We start from the raw sequence: 5321 nt of genomic DNA, 5'->3' as shown, positions 1-5321 counted from the left end.
TTTCTCTTTATGATAGCAACAGTAATAATCACCTCTCCGACACACACAATATTTTCTTTTTCTGATGGTTTTTTTTGCCTTATCATAACATATAAAATACAAGAGCAAAGAACCATTTCCACCATTGTATTTTTAACATTCATTCTATGTAAGCTCAAAAAAAGCTCATACCCACTGTGCAAAGTGACGTCGGAGTGATGTCTTTTATATGAAATATTTGACCGTCCAGTTTTGTCCAGTGAAGGGGCTGTTTGTAACACCAGGCAGCATCTTCTTCTTTCTTTTTTTTTTTGAAGCCTACTGAGCATCTAGTGCTGACGTCCATAGGACCTTTGTGTAGAGAGTATTTATAGTCCACATGTGGTCTCTGAGAATGCATTTTCAACGTTAAACAAAGACTTAAACAATGTTTTTATACTGCTTCTAGAGGCTCTCTAGTCCCATGTTTCAAGAGGGTGGAGGAGATGTTTTCTATAGGCCACCAATTCATTTTTCTGCTGCTTTGTTTACATCTTTGTATTTGTCTCCAGTTATCATCTGCAGCTGAGACAGTCAAATGAAGACCTGCGTGTCTATCTGATGTCCAGCATTTAGTGGGTAGTTGATGGATTTAGTTTTCCTATAAACTTGTTTATCATTACTAATATGTAAAATGAAAATCTGATCCCAAATTTTCAAGTTTGTAAGATAAAATAAAATACACATGTGAACCATACATTTTACATGATCTCAGAAGATTAACAAGCGCCAAAAAAGTATCTCGAAAAGGTCTCAGCTTTCAGCAGTAGGGGATGATGCAAAGATCACTGCAAGACCACACTGAAAAAGATGGTGAAAAAGAACTTCTGGGTGACAGCAAAGAACCTGCCCAAATTTCTATAACTTGCAAAAACTAGTGTTCATATGTTCACTCTTACAATGCTGAATAGGTCTCTATATATACAAACTAGAGATGGCACGATACCTTGAGGTTACTCTATTCCGTAACCCCTGTTCTCTGATAACATGAGTGAGGTGTCTCACTATGGGGAACGCTCTCTCAGCGTTGTCCTCAGAAGCCTCTATATCATTACTCCAGCCAGTATTGGCTGGCAGTCGTGACGCTTGCGTCAGGGAGGGGCCACCCTCCTCCCTATAAAAGGGTGTGACGCAGCGTCACCCGTCATTCAAGATAAGCTCACCTCTTCCTCGCTTCGTGCAAGGAGGGTGATCTGGTGAGACACCTCACTCATGTTATCAGAGAACAGGGGTTACGGAATAGAGTAACCTCAAGTTCTCTTTCAAACATTCGTTTCGGTGTCTCACTATGGGGATATGCAGACTCCCGTATTGCCAGATAAGCCCATCTGAACGACTGACTGCCAATTTAGGAGGTCTCGTGGGGACCCACACTTAACACAGTGTGGGCTAGAGACGGTGCAGTGACATCCAACCTGTAAAACCTTGCAAAGGTCAAAGGCGAAGCCCAGCTCGCAGCTGCACATATCTCTTCTATAGAGACACCCCTAAAAAGGGCCCAAGAGGTTGCCATCCCTCTGGCAGAATGAGCACGAAGTCCCTCCGGGGGGGGGCAGACCCGTGCTGGAATAAGCCAATTGGATCGCCTCGACAATCCAGTGGGAAATGCGTTGTTTTCTAACGGGCTTGCCAAGATGTTGTTTAGCCCAGGAAACAAACAGCTGATCCGACCTCCTGAAAGCCTTCGTTCTCTCTATATAGGTACATAAAGCCCTAACTGGACAGAGAGCATGTAGGCGCTCCTGTTCAGGGGAGGAGAAAGGAGGAGGGCAAAAAGCTTCCAGCTCCAATGGGGTGCATTGAAGATAAGGATTTTTGGGCACAAAGGCCGGATTTGGCCTGAGTGTGACTCTAGAGTTATCCCGCGTGAATCGGGTGCACTCTTTGTGTATTGACAGCGCATGAATATCACTGACACGCTTCGCAGATGCGAGAGCCAGGAGCAATGCAGTCTTCAAAGACAGGATTTTCATTTCCACCTGGTTTAGTGGTTCAAATGGTGGCCGTGAAACTGCCCCCAGCACCAGGGATAAATCCCACGTGGGAACGAGAGGTTTAGACACTGGGTGGAGCCGTCGTGCCCCTTTCATGAAACGGCAGACTAGCGGGTGATGGCTCACCGGGCCATCCACGAAGCCCACATGGCAGGCTGAAATGGCTGCTAGATATACTTTAATTGTGGAAAAGGCCTTTCCTTTATCTAACAGTTCTTGGAGAAAGGAGAGAATTGTTGTCACAGAGCACTGAAAGGAGAGAGTGTGAGACTTTCCACACCATTCCTCAAATACCCTCCACTTGTTCTCATACAATGATCTTGTGGAGGGGGCTCTAGCACTCTGAATAGTGGCTATAACACCCTGGGGGAGTCCTGCCGTACTCAGATTCAACCTCTCACGGGCCAAGCCCACAGGGCGAGGCGCTCGGGGTGAGGGTGAAAAATCTCCCCCCTGGCTTGGGAGACTAGGTCTCGTCGGAGAGGGAGAGGCCAAGGTTCGCTCCACAAGAGGGGCATAATCTCTGCCAACCAATGGGACCTCATCCACCTTGGGGCGATCAATATCATTGTTAGCCCTCTCTCTCTCACTCTGGTTAGAGTGGGAGAAATTAAGGCCAGTGGAGGGAACGCATAAAGCAGAGCATGTGGCCAGTTGTGAGCTAATGCGTCTACCCCTAGCGGAGCCTCCTGGTCCCTCAGGGAGAAATACAGTGGACACTGAGCGTTCTCCCTCGAGGCAAACAGATCGACCTGTGGCTGGCCAAAGCGGGTCCAGATCTGGGTCACCACATGTAGGTGCAGGGTCCAGTCCCCATACAGCTCCCAGTGACACCCCCTGAGTGAGAAATGTGGGATTTCTCCAACAGTGGAGTGCTGCAGCGCAGTCTGCTGTCACTCTGATATAGCGGTGGGTATGGCGCTTTCGACTCAGTCTCAGTGATGCAACCCATCGCTGAAATTCCCTCATATGCAGTCTGCCTAGTGGAATGACTGCCAGTGAAGACGCCATTAATCCCAGCATCTGCAGGCATTTTCTGAATGGGAGAGATCTTCCCAACTGAAAAATGCCGGCATGTGATAGCATTTTTTTTACTCTGTCCACAGAGAGACACGCTCTGTACGAGGCGGAATTTAGAGCTATTCCTATGAAAGAGATGGCCTGAGCTGGCTGCAGGACACTCTTTTGGTAGTTTATGGTGAAACCCAGAGCCATCAGATGATCCACTGTCAACCTGGTGTGCTCTCTTCCCATTATTTCTGACTCTGATAGCAGCAGCCAATCGTCTATGTATGTTGCTATGCGGATGCCCCGCCTCTTCAGTGGGGCTATGGCCGCCTCTGTGCATTTCACAAATACCCGAGGGCTCAGTGAGAGACCAAACGGTAGGACCTGGTACTCGTACATTCTGCCCTGAAACGCAAAGCGCAGGAATTTTCTGTGAGGCGGGTAAATAGGGATGTGAAAATATGTGTCCTTCAGGTCTATTGATGTAAACCAATCGCCTGGGCGCACTACATGCAGCAGAGTGGTGGTCGTCAACATCCTGAATTTGTATGACCTCAGATGCTGATTCAGAGCCCGTAGGTCCAGTATCGGACGTAGTCCCCCTCCCTTCTTGGGCACGAGAAAATACCTTGAGTAAAAGCCGCATTGGCTCTGCTCCTGGGGTATTTCTCGTATTGCTCCCTTTGACAGCAAGGTAGTTATTTCTTCTTGCAGGATCCTGGCTGATTCGCCTTTTGCAAGAGAGAAAATCACTTTGTGAAATCTGGGAGGGGTGGTTGCGAATTGCAAACGATAGCCTCGCTCTAATGTCCTCACAACCCATTCTGGCGCAGCGAGAGCTCGCCATCTCTCTATTCTTGCTGACAGCGGCCCCAGAGACAGGCACTCCACAGTAGACGGAGCTCTGGCTCCCTCTTGTGGCGGAAACTGGTCCTTCGGACCAGACCCGACTGCGCATGCGCGGGCGGTCCGCGCTTGACCAGCGATTATGGGGCCGGACACCACTGAGGGAATCAACCCCGGTGGTGTCTGGGTGCCATCCATCCATCCATTTTCATCCGCTTTGTCCGGGGCCGGGTCGCGGGGGCAGCAGCCTAAGCAAAGAGGCCCAGACCTCCCTCTCCCCAGCCACCTTCTCCAGCTTATCTGGGGGAATACCAAGGCGTTCCCAGGCCAGCCGAGAGATATCATCTCTCCAGCGTGTCCTGGGTCTGCCCCGGGGCCTCCTCCCGGTGGGACATGCCTGGAACACCTCACCCAGGAGGCGCCCAGGGGGCATCCTTGTCAGATGCCCGAACCACCTCAGCTGGCTCCTTTCGATGTGGAGCAGCAGCTGCTCTACTCTGAGCCCCTCCCGGATGGCCGAACTTCTCACCCTATCTCTAAGGGAGAGGCCAGCCACCCTTCGGAGGAAGCTCATTTCTGCCGCTTGTATCTGCGATCTCGTTCTTTCGGTCACTACCCACAGCTCGTGGCCATAGGTGAGGGTAGGGACGTAGATCGACCGGTAAATTGAGAGCTTCGCTTTTACACTAAGCTCCCTCTTCACCACGACGGACCGGTGCAGCGTCCGCATTACTGCAGCTGCAGCCCCAATCCGTCTGTCGATCTCCGGCTCCCTTCTCCCATCACTCGCGAACAAGACCCCGAGATACTTGAACTCCTCCACTTGGGGCAGGAACTCATCCCCGACCCGGAGTGGGCACTCCACCCTTTTCCAGCTGAGAACCATGGCCTCAGATTTGGAGGTGGTGATCCTCATTCCCGCTGCTTCACACTCGGCTGCGAACCGCTCCAGTGCGAGCTGGAGGCCCTCACCCGATGAAGCCAACAGAACCACATCATCTGCAAAAATCAGAGATGAGATTCTGAGGCCACCAAAGCGAAAGCCCTCCACCACTTGGCTGCGCCTAGAAATCCTGTCCATAAAAATTATGAACAGAACCGGAGTCAAAGGGCAGCCCTGGCGGAGCCCATCACCCACCGGGAACGAGTCCGACTTATTGCCGGCAATGCGAACCAAGCTCTTGCAACGGTTGTATAGGGATCGAATGGCCCGTAGCAATGGGCCAGACACCCCATATTCCCGCAACACCTCCCACAGGACACCCCGAGGGACACGGTCGAATGCCTTCTCCAAGTCCACAAAACACATGTAGACTGGTTGGGCAAACTCCCATGCACCCTCAAGTATCCTGGAGAGGATAAAGAGCTGGTCCAGTGTTCCGCGACCAGGACGAAAACCGCATTGTTCCTCCTGTATCCGAGGTTCGACTAACGGACGAACTCTCCTTTCCAGCA

General features: G+C 50.8%; 1 pseudogene; it reads right to left on the bottom strand.

Moving 5' to 3' along the window:
* Window positions 1-1004: 1004 nt before the first annotated feature.
* LOC113027387 (uncharacterized) lies at window positions 1005-4064 on the bottom strand (annotated as a pseudogene).
* Between the last annotated feature and the right edge of the window lie 1257 nt (window positions 4065-5321).

This window comes from Astatotilapia calliptera, chromosome 7 (genome assembly GCF_900246225.1).
Source record: "Astatotilapia calliptera chromosome 7, fAstCal1.2, whole genome shotgun sequence".
In the NCBI taxonomy this organism is placed as follows: Eukaryota; Metazoa; Chordata; class Actinopteri; order Cichliformes; family Cichlidae; genus Astatotilapia; species Astatotilapia calliptera.
The sequence above is the reverse complement of the archived record's forward strand: the minus strand, read 5'-3'. Positions and strand labels throughout refer to the sequence as shown.